At 41.6% G+C, this 14,865-nt stretch overlaps 1 protein-coding gene across 11 annotated transcripts in view; it reads right to left on the bottom strand.

Annotated features, from left to right (window-relative positions):
- LOC112232768 (adhesion G protein-coupled receptor L3-like) overlaps window positions 1-14,865 on the bottom strand; it is a 328,717-nt gene that overhangs the window by 283,746 nt on the left and 30,106 nt on the right. For all 11 annotated transcript variants that reach the window (XM_042298323.1, XM_042298322.1, XM_042298314.1 and 8 more), the window contains exon 2: window positions 13,910-13,990. The gene's annotated coding sequence lies outside the window, so the exon portion shown is untranslated. The remainder of the gene's footprint in view (window positions 1-13,909; window positions 13,991-14,865) is intronic.

Here is a 14,865-nt window from a genome sequence, read left to right on the forward strand (position 1 = left end):
TATTTAAAATAGGATTGGATTGGCACCAACACACATTGCTGTCAGGCAAGTCAATTAACAATCCATTACTCTATTTAGTCATATTTAGTGGCTTGAAAACCAACAGATATTTACAGGGACTTTATGTAAATGCACTAGCAGAAGATAAGGTAGCTGATAGCTATGAATAAATTCCTTAAATGTGTTGCCACTGAGGACAACTCAATTAACTTGTATAGAGAATATATACAAAAGCAATTTTAAAAAAGCGCTTTATGAACAAATACATTAACTCATTGAGCATTTACTCAACACATTCACATTAGCTAAAACACATCATAACACAGCCATTTTGCAAGTGGAGGCACCACAAGAGCAGTTGGGAAACTGATTTAAATGTTATCCTCTATATTATAAGCCGGGTGGTTTGAGCCCTGAATGCAGAAAGCAATGGCATATCAGACCGTATACCACAGGTATGACAACAACAAAAATATTTAACGGTCTAATTACGTTGGTAACCAATCAGGCACCTCAGGAGTTTATGGTATATGGCCAATATACCACGGCTAAGGACTGTATCCAGGCACTCTGCATTGCGTCTAAGAACAGCCCTTAGCCAAGGTATATTGGCCAAATACCACACCCCCTCGTGCCTTATTGCTTAATTATATAATTGCATCATTATGGAGGTGCCTAATGCAATTGCGGATGAAATGACATTGAGAAAACACCCTTTAATACTCTTGACAATAACAATTAAACAGAGGGTGCTGAAACTAAATGGAAATCCTGGCATAGCCAGTCAGGATAGTTCTCGGTCATTTGCCATGCAAATGCAATTTCCTTATTACCCAATCGGGTGCCATCCCTTCAGTAAGACAATGGAGTAAGCTTTCAGGTTGATAATATCACCTTGAGACCTGTAAGTAAAGAGATTGAGGTAATTTGATGAATGTAACCAATGCTATTATCTCTTACAAGTAGCCCTTTCAAGTTCAGCACAGTTCGAGCAAGAAGGGTGGAAAACAAGGGAAGCTTGGGTCGTCATTGCTTTTTCTCAGAATTTCAACATTTTCTTCTCCCTACTTTTGGTTGGGCATTTCCATTTTTTTTTTTTTTTTTTTTTTTACATTTTAAGTGTCAACCCTGCCTAGATTGGACTGGATGAAGGACTGATATTTCAGTGTCCGTTTGGAATGTCTGCCCATCCTCTAGCGTTAACGGTACTCATGCGCAAAACATACTTCAAATATAGAGACGTACACATAATTCTACAACCATCCAGGACAAAAAGACAGACAGACACATCTGCTCGTCTCCGAGCCTGTTGGAAGGTGTCACATGCTTGGCGTGTTCCCTAGTGTGGGCAGATGGTGTGGCACAATTAGGCCCTCTGAATCTCTCAATCATCTCCCGTACGTTGTATAAAGAGCTGGACCTAGTCTGGTTATAGCTGTCAAATACACTCACTCGCACATCTCTTTCTCTCTCTCAGTTTTTTCAGAATCCAACTGTCTGCTACAACTGTATACTGTTGCTTTCTCTGGAACCTCTCCAACTCAGCCACCCTTTCTCTATAACAGTAATGTTATTTCTGTCTATGTATAATTACTCTGTCAATTTCCCGCCTTTGTCCACATGTTACTCAGCCACAGAATCATTATCTGACATCTCTCAGAAACCTCTATTCTGAATTCCCCTCTTTTCACCACATACTCCCTCTGTCACTTTTCCCCTCCCATATCTCTCTCTCTCTCTCTCGCTCTCTCTCTCGCTCTACTAGTGCGGTCTGAATGCATTTCAGGATCAGATACCGAGACAATAGGCAAGCGAGTGTCACTTTCACACCCCAATTACCGTAAAAGGGACATTTTGGCCCGTATTTTGCAGAGCCACACAATTAAGGGAACGTCACAGTGGAACGCGATATCCCCTCCTGTTCGCCTTCTATCCCAAGGCCTGCAAATACAAGGAGGAGGAAAGCCATCCGGGGTATCCGACACCGGGCGAGGGCCATTAGCAGAGAGCGGTTAAGTAAGGATACCGTTAACCGGAGTCGCTGACAGGGACAGGAAACATCTGCTGCGAACACAGCTCTCCCGTTGCCCCGGCAATCAGCCTTTCATCAAAAGGGCCTCGCGGACTCTTCCCACACAAACACAGACTTCCACGAACACAAACACAGAGAGCGCCCAGACGTCGCACCCCGCAGACGTACACAAGTGCGAGAAAATAAACAAGACTTAGACGCACGCAAAAGCACACACAGACAAACAAACAAAAAACACAGAAAAATCTCTGAAAATACATTTGCTTCCTGTACACTCCTGTCTCATGTATTGTCCATACATACAGTACCTTGCCTTTTCTTAACTTCCCCTATGAGTCAATGTTTTCCTCTTCCTTCTCGATCGATTGATCCATGTCTTTCTCCCACCTGTCACATAAAAATTGAATTTCCACCAGATTCAAACACCTTGCTGAGCACTAGGCTATGAGCCATGTTCCGGCTGCCAATAGCACAGTTGTATTTCCCCCACCTGTGACGGCGGGGAATGATTCACCGGGGCCTGCCACACTGTATCAAGGGACGTGTGTGTACTAGAGCAGAGAACTACCTCACCTGACTCTCTGCTGCCCTGTGACCTGCAAGAGCAGTTATGAAGTACAAACCGCACGGTATGTTTATGAGCAGACATCTCACATTACAACCCGAGGGAAAACTTCAATAAGCAAAACCCAATTCGACTGATTCCTTTTCAGCTCCTGGTGGCGCAAAGGGCCTCATAATCCAAGATAGCATACTGGTATATAAATGCAGTATTTACATTTACTGTGAGTTTAAAAACGCATAAATATGTACAATGCATACTTTAGCATTCTCTCTCGCTCTCATTATTCTACCCATGGAGCACATCCTCGGGGTCGCATGGCGTTCTAATTTCTAATTAAGCGTGAGGCAAAAAGTTCACAGCCAGTTGTGACCTTATTCTTGTGATCAGGCCCAGTTATGGGTTCAGGGCAGTACTGGTAGCCTACTCTGGCATGCAACCCCGTCTTCTAAAAGTTTTTTCTGCCCAAGCTTCTTTCTACTCAAGAAATCCCCTCACAAAAAGACTTTGAAACTGGGCAGCCGTTAGCATCAACACTGCCAACACCCATACAGTCAGCTTTGCTTTTAGCCACATTTGGTGCGGTTGGCAACACCTGTCCTTCGTACTAAACTGGAGAATTTGCTTTGGAAATCTGGGGTATTTCCCATACACGCTACACATGTCTATCTGTCAGAAATGGTGAAGGGGAAAAAAAAAAAAACTACATGTGAGTAATACCTGGACATCACAGTTAATCTCGTCCAAAGCTGCGTACCTGACAGTGGTGTGTTGTACAACAGTTGACGGATTAGCCGTGTGTACCATAGCCGTATCGGGTATTACCGCCGCTCCGTCGACACCCTCAGAGTACACAAAAGCGACGGCGGGTGACTAAATGTCTGTGTTTGCTTTGGGGAGAGCCGCTGTGTGGCCACAACGTTGCAACACGGGCCCACCTGTGGCCTAGGAAATACGATTCTTGGTATTTTGGGGCATTAGAGGATCATGATGAATGGGAGGACGGCCCAATGCTTCTTATCTATACGCTCGGGTTACGCAAAAGGACTCAGATAAGCTCAGAGAGGGGGGAAATGGGCCTAAGAAGCAAGGAAGCGGACGTGGGTCAAGATGTCGGGGAGGGTCAGTTGTGACAGATTCCGGATGCTTTGAATCGCCTGATAACAGTTAACCATTGACTAAGGTCAGGTAGCGTAGCATTCTTGGCCATTTAACTCACTGGTCTGTGAAGACAAAGCATGAAATCATTATTGGAGTCTCTACCAGCCCTGAGAAGTGAACGCAACACTAATCAATGAGAATGGAGGGTTTTATGCGCGAACGAGCGAGAGAATCACATTTTCATTTCCATTAGTGAGTCAATGATGTTAGCTGGTCTACATGTGCAATACTCTTGGTGACTTGGTGTGTGTGTGTGCGTGCACTGGCATTCTCCATACATTTTCTGATGGAGATGATTTTGTTATTCATTTACTCATTAAATTAGTATAGCAGAGACAATAGCCTTTCAGATACTCAAAGACTCCCTCAATCTATCTGATAAGCGCAGTTGTGTTGTTAGCAACTCGCCATTGTTCGCATGTGATTCACTGGCTGTCACCTCTCGTCCTTACGTCTGAATACTTTCCCAAAGACACCATTCACAACACACGATAAAAGCGATATGAAATAGATGTGGTATTCACGGTTTTTTATAACATTTCAATGATTAGGGGCAGGGGACAGAGAAATATTTGCAGAGAAATATAAAAAAGACAAGCCGTACATTAAAAAAAAGTAAAGCTCATTCCGTAAATGGTAAATCCGCTAACTCTCATTCCATAAACAAACAACCTTCAGGTCTGACCTTGAAACCACCTCAGGACAACACACTGAAAGCGTAATTGAAAAGCTTGAGATTTATGTCCAGAAGCTTTGACATGTTTTTGCTTAGATTAACTTTGTACCCTAAAACATAACATGGCAATATAATCTGTCATTTACTTGTTTGAGACTGCATGTGAACATGAATCATGTACATGTGATTCCTGTATCCTGTATGTAAAATGTTAAAGATGCACAATGCAGAAATGGCTCAGCCATTTCCAGGTTGCGAAAATTCTAACAGTTGCTTAATTTCAGTTTCTATGACAAAACAAGCAAGTATAGTGTAAAGAGAGAATCGTTGTACCATCTAAATCCCTGTGAAATATATTTGCCAGAAATATTGCATTTTCAGCTGTTTGAAGCCGGTGTACAAAACCAAAAGTAAAAGACGCAGAAACTAAACTTAAGAACGGGAAGCATAGAAATAAAAGCTCACAAGCACATAAAACAGATTTACCGCTTCTTAGATTCACTTTCAATGAGAATGACAGGTCTATAACACACATTTCTAAGTTAATGTGGTTGGGTTGTACTGTAGATTTAAGTAAGTAAATGTTAGAGCTAAAAAATACTAATGTAGTGTAATGATAATTTGTAATCTAAACATACTAATGTAGTGTAATAATAATATGTAATCTAAACATACTAATGTAGTGTAATGATAATATGTAATCTAAACATACTAATGTAATGATAATATGTCATCTAAACATACTAATGTAGTGTAATGATAATATGTAATCTAAACATACTAATGTAGTGTAATGATAATATGTAATCTAAACATACTAATGTAGTGTAATGATAATATGTAATCTAAACATACTAATGTAATGATAATATGTCATCTAAACATACTAATGTAATGATAATGTCATCTAAACATACTAATGTAGTGTAATAATATGTAATCTAAACATACTAATGTAGTGTAATGATAATATGTAATCTAAACATACTAATGTAGTGTAATGATAATATGTCATCTAAACATACTAATGTAATGATAATATGTCATCTAAACATACTAATGTAGTGTAATAATAATATGTAATCTAAACATACTAATGTAGTGTAATGATAATATGTCATCTAAACATACTAATGTAATGTAATGATAATATGTAATCTAAACATACTAATGTAGTGTAATGATAATATGTAATCTAAACATACTAATGTAATGATAATATGTCATCTAAACATACTAATGTAATGTAATGATAATATGTAATCTAAACATACTAATGTAGTGTAATGATAATATGTCATCTAAACATACTAATGTAATGTAATGATAATATGTAATCTAAACATACTAATGTAGTGTAATGATAATATGTATTCTAAACATACTAATGTAGTGTAATGATAATATGTCATCTAAACATACTAATGTAATGATAATATGTCATCTAAACATACTAATGTAATGATAATATGTCATCTAAACATACTAATGTAGTGTAATGATAATATGTAATCTAAACATACTAATGTAGTGTAATGATAATATGTCATCTAAACATACTAATGTAATGATAATATGTAATCTAAACATACTAATGTAGTGTAATGATAATATGTCATCTAAACATACTAATGTAATGATAATATGTCATCTAAACATACTAATGTAATGATAATATGTCATCTAAACATACTAATGTAATGATAATATGTCATCTAAACATACTAATGTAGTGTAATGATAATATGTAATCTAAACATACTAATGTAGTGTAATGAGAATATGTCATCTAAACATACTAATGTAATGTAATGATAATATGTAATCTAAACATACTAATGTAGTGTAATGAGAATATGTCATCTAAACATACTAATGTAATGTAATGATAATATGTCATCTAAACATACTAATGCAATGTTGGTAGACTTAGCAACGAATTTAGCTTGGACAAACATTAACTATGGTTACCCTTTTGTCCAAATAACTTTAGGTGAGGGTGGGTCATGTGGCATTCTACTTCTAGCACATTCTAAAAGCAACTGCCTATTTTCTTGTGTTTAATGAGTCAAACTATATGTATTGTGTGAAATTAGAAGAAGAAGAAAAATGACTTAAAAACCAAAAGCCATTGAATCTAAACAGTTCCAATTGATAGTTACCCCCTCTTCCTGAGCTTACAGAGAGGGAGAGATTCATAGAATACCCACTTGAGTTTCATTCCTCTCTTGATCTGTCAGTTCATATTCACTAAAACCAACCTCCAGCTTTCCTACGATGTAAACATATGCAACAGTGACAACCAGCAAAGTGGGGCTCACCGTGGTAAAATAATTGCTTGGGTAAATACAGAGTGACAAGGGAGCCTGATTCAATCTGGAGGAAATGACGATCCGTTCGAAAATGTTGGTGGATTGTCGAGAGACGAGGGAGAGAGAGAGAGAGAGAGAGGGAGAGAGAGAGAGAGAGAGAGAGAGAGAGAGGGAGAAAAGGACAGAAAGAAAGAAAGAATATACTTTCCTTACCCTGCAAACAACATATTTCTCTGAAACACAAAGTGTTAAGTTAGGATACTCCGCGAGCTGTCAAGTGTCGTCCGTCATCCGGTCCTGCCACAGTCTATATATTGATTAAGCCGTAAATCACATAAACTCTACAAGACATTATTTCTAATTAAAAAGTATGCCATAAATTCGGGGCTTTATTGCGAGGGCCGCGGCGGTAAATAAATCGCAGGACTGGCTGAAACAGATTGCGGCGGAGTTCTGTGTCTGTCCACGGTTTAGAGCCACTCGTTACAGGGCAGACTCGTTCCATCGGATCTGAGAGGGCCCCCTATACGCCAGGCTGGGGCTTAGTCTCCAGAAAAAACACAGAAAAGGTACGATATTTGGCCTAATCAAAGTGGTCCTGAATCATTCTGCGAGCAGGGTTTGGTTAGGCTATGACTGACAAGATGGTGCCGCTTTGCTTTCTAGATGGGGTCCATTTTTCTTTCTTCACTCACATGCGTTTTGCTGCTTCCACATGTCACAGTTAAGAAGTTTTAATGTCCCCATGTTGATACTGGTATTATTTCCACTGTACCCCATGCCCAAATTGGACCAGTGAGGAGACCGGAGAAACCTGCCCCTCAAAACGCAGCCCTTCCCATTTGTCAACTTCCAATTACCTCCCCGTGTGCACTGGTTGTTATGCAGCCACTACTCTGAGTTCTCAGTCACGGAGTTGTTTATTTTCTCCAGACGGGCACAAAGGGACACCTCATTTCACAGGTGTGAGCCTGAGGGAAGGGAAGGGACGGGAAAAAAAAATATGACGATCTCAGCGACAACCTGCCTGACAACATAGGAGGGCGTGTGCCTTGACTCTTTCACTCCTATACAGCCCTTTGCATACCTTTCCAGAGCGAGACTGACTACGACCACACTAAAAGCCCCTTGAGCCAAAGTGGCGGTCGGTGAGGAGGCGGCAGAGGAAGTCCCATTTGGTTAACCGACAGTTTAACGGTCTGCCATCCAACAGGAAGGAGGGTTTTGCGAGCATTTGGTGAGCATCGCCTTGGGAGAAGAAGGAACTAATGAGTGAGCTAAAAAGGACAAGATTAAGTGATCCCTCTATAAAAAGCCCAACTGTAATCTGCTCCACTCCTCCCCGTAATGTCCTCAAATGATCATCACTCCCAGTAAGCCGGCTTCAAACACTTCAAACAGAAACTGCTCAGTGACTGCTCTCGCACCTAGTCGAAGCTTTAGAAGGAGCACTGAAAGGCATTTGTGACCACGAAAAAGGAGAAATGCAAAATCTCCTAAGAGTCGTCTAAATCTCTGTAGGTGAAATCCATCAATTACACTGGAAAATGAGGTACTATAGGGGACTCTTTCCAGCTAACCGTATATCTTTGCAACATACTCTGATGTATGAGTTTCCAATACCCCGTAATTAAGAAGCCATGTCCGAGCCAGAACGACTCATACCGCCTGCCATTCTTCAATATCTGCTTACATTTTTGTAGCTTCTCAATGGTAGTCGGTATGAACTTACAGTATATGAAAACAGTATAAACCACAGGGTGGTGCTGGTTGAGAATCCTCAGTCATATCATACGATATCCAACAGGCCCTGTGGAATGACTGGCGGTTCCCTTTAATCTGCATCAACACATTCTAGCTGTTAGTTTACATTAGAATACATGATCTAGGATCTGCATTTAGGGAGAGGCCCCCAGAAATAGGCCTACTGTAAGTCACAATATAATATCCCCTTTCGCCATAATAGTAAGTTGCCAGAAAGGGCAGGATCCCCTGTTTCTGTAGATTGATGTACAAGTCAACTTGGACAGGAAGTTTGTCTATCGCAAGCCCCCCCCCCATGGCCTTAATCCGACTTCACTTTGCCAATGTGTTCCCTCCTTCCCTAGTCGTCATGCGTCGGAGGCGACATGGCAGGGGGTGCGGCTTCCGGGCCGACCAATCAAGCCAAGTGGAACCTTCTGCGCACTGCACAGTCCTCTGGGATTGAGGATGCAGCGTGTGACAGAGGGGGGTAGTCAACCCTTCTTGAACACCCCCCAGTCATCACCACTCTGATGACTCCATTCCAGTTCGTCTCAGAGAAAATCAATTCATGATTCAACCATGAAGGTCCCATGCATTTTCTTTCAAACAGGTGATATACGCTATATAAATGTATGTAGACACCCCTTAAAAAAAGTGGATTTGGCTATTTAAGCCACACCCATTGCTGACAAGTGTATAAAATCGATTAGAGTCATGCAATCTCCATAGACAAAAACACTGGCAGTAGAATGCACTGTCATAGGATGCCACCTTTTCAACAAGTCAGCTTGTAAAATGTCTGCCTTGCTAGAGCTCCTCCGGTCAACTGCAAGTGCTGTTATTGTGAAGTGGAAACGTCTAGGAGCAACAACGGCTCAGCCGCGAAGTGGTAGGCCACACAAGCTCACAGAATGGGACCGCCGAGTGCTGAAGTGCGTTGTGCGTAAAAATATTCTGCCAACACTCACTACAGAGTTCCAAACTGCCTCTTGAAGCAATGTCAGCACAATAACTGTTCGTCGGGAGCTTCATGAAATGGGTTTCCATGGCTGAGCAGCCGCACACAAGCCTAAGATCACCATGTGCAATGCCAAGCATCGACTGGAATGGTGTAAAGCTCACCACTACTGGACTCTGTAGCAGTGGAAACGCATTCTCCGGAGTGATGAATCACGCTTCACCATCTGGCAGTCCCATGGACTAATCTGGGTTTGGTGGAAGCCAGAACGCCACCTGTCCCAATGCATAGTGCCAACTGTAAAGTTTGGTTGAGGATAAATAATGGTATGGGGCTGTTTTTCATGGTTGGGGCTAAGCCCCTTAGTTCCAGTGAAGGGAAATCTTAACGCTACAGCATACAATGATATTCTAGACAACTTTGTGGAAGGCCCTTTCCTGTTTCAGTATGACAATGCTCCGTGCACAAAGCGAGGTCCATACAGAAATGGTGTGTCGAGATCGGTGTGGAAGAACTTGACTGGCCTACACAGAGCTCTGACCTCAACCCCATCGAACACCTTTGGGATGATTGGAACGCCGACTGCGAGCCAGGTCTAATCGTCCAACATCAGTGCCCAAACTCACTAATGCTCGTGGCTGAATGGAAGCAAGTCCCTGCAGCAATGTTCCAACATCTAGTGGAAAGCCTTCCCAGAAGAGTGGAGGTTGTTATAGCAAAGGAATGACCAACTCCATATTAATGTCCAAGATTTTGCAATGAGTGTACATTGTTATTATTGGCTTGGATTCAATCAATTTGGTCCATACCGTGAAATTAGCCGAGGTCTCACCACATTACGCTCCATCGTTATGATGATAATCCCCCCCCTGACAATGTGCCACCGATGGGCCACAAACCATCCATGCTGTATGAGTTGGTTATGTAAGCTGGTGAGGGAAAGGAGCTGTGATTCCCTTGTCTTAGCAGCAGCAGCGAGGCAAACAGCACGGTATGCATATGCAGGCCGGGGGGACATAGGTAGACACTCAGACACAGCCAGGCTAAGAGCTGAGCAAGCATGACCGGGGGAGAGAGGGACGGGGGAGATGTTTCAGAAAGAGACAGAAAAAAAGAGGGAGGGAGAGAGAGGGGGGTGGGGGGGGTGTACAGGGAAAAAAAGGAAGATGGTGAAAGAGCGAGAGATAGATGTGGGTGAAGGAGAGGTTGAATGCAGTGTGGTACAACTAGAGCATAAGAAAGGACAACAAAATGAATTGAAGCAAGGACAAGGCATGTACACATTCTCTACATTAAGATATGGGGTGGTTCCGAAATGGAACCCTATTCCATATAGGCTGAGTATACAAAAAACACTAGGAACACCTGCTCTTTCCATGATAGACTGACCAGGTGAATACAGGTGAAGGCTATGATCCCTTACTGATGTCATTCATTAAATCCACTTCAAAATCAGTGTAGATGAAGGGGAGGAGACAGGTTAAAGGATATCTAAGTACACGATGTAGTGAATAGGATACCATTTGGGATGTAGGCAATGTGATAAAGACAAAAAGGGGTCAGGTCTTTCTTAACAAAATTAAATCAAAGAATACACCTTCTATTAGTTGAGTATGTTGAGAAATTCTTCTATTAAATTAATAGTATTTTGATTATTTTTCACAAAAGCCGAATTCTACAAAAAATATGCCCATGCATATAATTTCAGACAATTCTAATTTGTATCATGGGGTCGTGACATTTCTGCACAGAAACAAGCAATGGGGGGGCGTATCACACCCTGCGAGGACCTCTCCACCTGCTGGGGCAGAGGTGACCGTAAACATGCCTGGGCAAATATATTTCACAGTGTCGTGGTGCCACATGTAAAAAAATTCACCACTACAGATATCAAAAGTGCATCAAACGACTTGTGGCTTTTCACACATTTATGTCGAACACCAACATGTTCCTCATTTGAGGCGTTTGGTAATTTTGTTAGCCAAAGCACCAGAAGACCTGTTAAGTAAACCGTCCTCAGGTTGAATTCAAATTTGAGGACGTTGCAGACGTCGCTCCATTCAAACTACTCTGCGTCATTCAGTGAGACCTAGACAACATGGCTGTCGAGCCAAACTAACAAAACAAATGGCACTGCTTTAAGATAACAAAACCAAAACCTCGGAGTGCATGTGATCAGAACCCTTTGTGGTCAAATAGAACTTACACTGTCGTCACTATGGTAACCTAGATGGGTATGCAAAGCATGCTGGGAAAGGTGTATGAGGTGACTAGTCAAAGGCTCCCCTCCATGTTCCCGCGGCATGGTATCTACCTCACTCTCCTAGGCGATCATGTCTCCTTCCGCCAGATTGGACTTAAATCAAAGTGACCGCACATTAAGCAATATAAGGTGCATCAAATGAAGGTCGGGAGTTAAGATGTTTTGGAATGAAAGTAGTAATACAAGGATATAAGTTCCTTTGACACCTGTCAAAACTAATATAGTAGTTCATTTGTGAGATACACTCCTACAGTCCTTTATGCTAGCAGCAGGCTCCTGCCATTACAATAGATCTGAGAAGAGAGCAGGGGAGTTGAAGTCCCAGAGATTTAAATATAAAAATATGGGTGCATCTCAGTTGTATTTAATTGTTTCCTCATGCCCTCTGTCCTAGCCTCCTCCTCAAAAGGTATTGGAGGAAAATATCTGAGGGGAGGAACGCAAGGAATCAAGGAAATACAATTGAGATTCCCACTGTACAAGGATAACATCCATTACACATGTGCTAGCTTTAAGATACAATCCAAACATAAGCCCTTCCATACAACATACACCGAGTGTACAAAACATTAGGAACACGTGCTCTTTCCATGACAGACTGACCAGGTGAATCCACGTAAAAGCTATGAACCCTTAAGGTCACTTGTTAAACCAGTGTAGATGAAGGGAAAGAGACAGGTTAAAGAATGATTTTTAAGCCTTGAGAGAATTGGGACATGGACAAGAGAAAAGATGTAAGTGCTTTTGAACAGGGTATGGTAGTAGGTGACAGGCGCACAGGTTTGAGTGTGTCAAGAACTGCAACGCCGCTGTGTTTTTCACGCTGAACAGTTTCCTGTGTGTATCAAGAATGGTCCACCACCCAAAGGACATCCAGCCAACTTGACACAACTGTGGGAAGCATTGCCGTCAACATGGGCCAGCATCCCTGTGGAATGTTTGACACCTTGTAGAGTCCAAGTCCCGACGAACTGAGGCTGTGAGGTGCAACTCAATAAAACACCCCACTGTTCTCCTATGTTACTCAAAAGCTTCATTGACATCTCACGACTAATATGCCAAGTAGATTTGACTCCTGCCCTTACTTATTTTCATACTGTGCAGAAGAAAGGACTGGCTGTGACATTAATGCATATTTATTGTACATTAAAACAGGTTATCACTCAGATTACTCTTAGCAGAAACGCCTGCACTGTTTTCTGAAAAACCTGTCTGAGGAGGAAATGCCATTCAAATCCTTTCGACTGCCGGGGTGCCATGTACTGTAACTTGCAAAACCTCCTGGTGCGATTCCGTGTGGAGTTATTCAAAAAAGGTGAAATGCCACCTCTTGCTGAATTTATAAACCGCTGTTGAGAACATATTTCCGCCCACCGTATCCCACGGCTTACGATTAAGTCACTTCATCAACAACGGATGATATGTCAGGTGACCTGGATAATCATTTTTTTCAGATGAGCCGGCGATATCTTCGCCTCAATCGCTTAGAGTGGCAAACAGAAGAAACAACCCGGGGGGCAGAGGAACGAGAAGCAAACGTAAACAAGGAGGGGGTGGCGTTTACTGAAAAACGCACAGCCTGCAGTAATGGGGGAGGGGGGAAGACAAGCATAAGGTATGGGTGGAGAGGTTTTTTGGGGGGTTGGCGTGGGGCGGGTAGAGACTCGATGCACAGCAAAATGGAAGCCAGCTGCACTTTTGCATGATTACGCCGAAAACATAATTTGCATCAGGAAGCGCAATCCAAACATGCTTGTTGGATGTGCGTGGTTATCAACCAGAAGACTCTCCCATTGCCAAGGGGGCATTGCTTACCAGGGCTGTCCTGTAGTTTTGCATATGTTAATGAGCACCTATCATAGATCATTTCCATAACCATCAACTCATCAAATCGCACACAAGGAAACAAGTGAAATTGGACCCAATGAATGCTCGTCATCAGAATACTGTGTAGAAGACTGCATGTGTATTTCATCTTTATTCATGCTTTCAAAGGAAACTATTTGGAATTTCTGCAAGGTCGGTTGAATCACTTGAAGAGGGTAACTTGATAGCAAGCCAATTTTTAAAAAAAAGTTTTTTTTGAATCAAGCGTTCATGACTATCTGTTTTTGGGATTGAATTTGAGAAAACAGTGAAGAGAATTGTCTTATCGCAACTGTTTGATCTGACGAGGAAGTGGATTGACTTGTCACATACCTGGGAGTGATTCTTCTCTTGTCAAAGCTCCTTACAAATCCAGTACATCACATCTCAGAGTCTAGAACCATATATCCCATCCTAGAACAGAGAGAAAGAAACCGGTTAGAATCCAAAATGACTGATGAGCAAAATAAATAAATAAACGATATTCACAACACAATGAATCGATTTAATCCATGACGATGACAGGGATATGGATTAGAATCATTTTGAAAATGGCATCATTACAACTTATGATTACACACATGATCATTTGCATGTATATTTTAGCTGCATATTAATGAACTGTTGGTGCATCTTCACTTGCCCATTAGAAGTTATTTAGCAGCATCCTCATAAATGTTTCAAGTGGTCTGGGTGCACTCTGTATTGGCGATGTGTTGATTATATATGTATGAAGCGCTATTCAGGTCACATCAGCGTTTAATGGCTGATTTATTAGGACCCAACAGGGCCCTTCTGATGGCCGCCGGACAAAGAGCCTGATTTAAACTGCATTAACACTCTGCAGTAAATATCCCCATACGACATCAGCATTTTGATGACCGCTTTTTCTTTCCACCATTTACCTTTTTTTGCTGAATGAATATACACACACACACACACACACACACACACACACACCACCCTCTTGCTCCATTTTCTCTCTCTGTCTTTCTATCAATCAGTCTCTCGCATTTGCTTTCCCTCTTCATCCCTTTGTTTTGCTCGTTCCATTTCTCTTCCCCGTCATTCTCTCTTTCGATCTTTCCTTCCCTCTGCACTCTCTTTCTTTTCACCTTTTGAAAAGGCTTCAGAGGTGAAGAGGCTGAGTTTAATTACAGCTGAATTAATATGATTTACAACAACTCCCCTATAATTAATTCTACAGAAATGTGTGTAATTGATTTTTTTAAATTTATTTTAGAATACACACTCCCATGGTTTCTTTGTGTGTGTGTGAGACCAGCACG

This window comes from Oncorhynchus tshawytscha, linkage group LG15, assembly GCF_018296145.1.
Source record: "Oncorhynchus tshawytscha isolate Ot180627B linkage group LG15, Otsh_v2.0, whole genome shotgun sequence".
Classification (NCBI taxonomy): domain Eukaryota; kingdom Metazoa; phylum Chordata; class Actinopteri; order Salmoniformes; family Salmonidae; genus Oncorhynchus; species Oncorhynchus tshawytscha.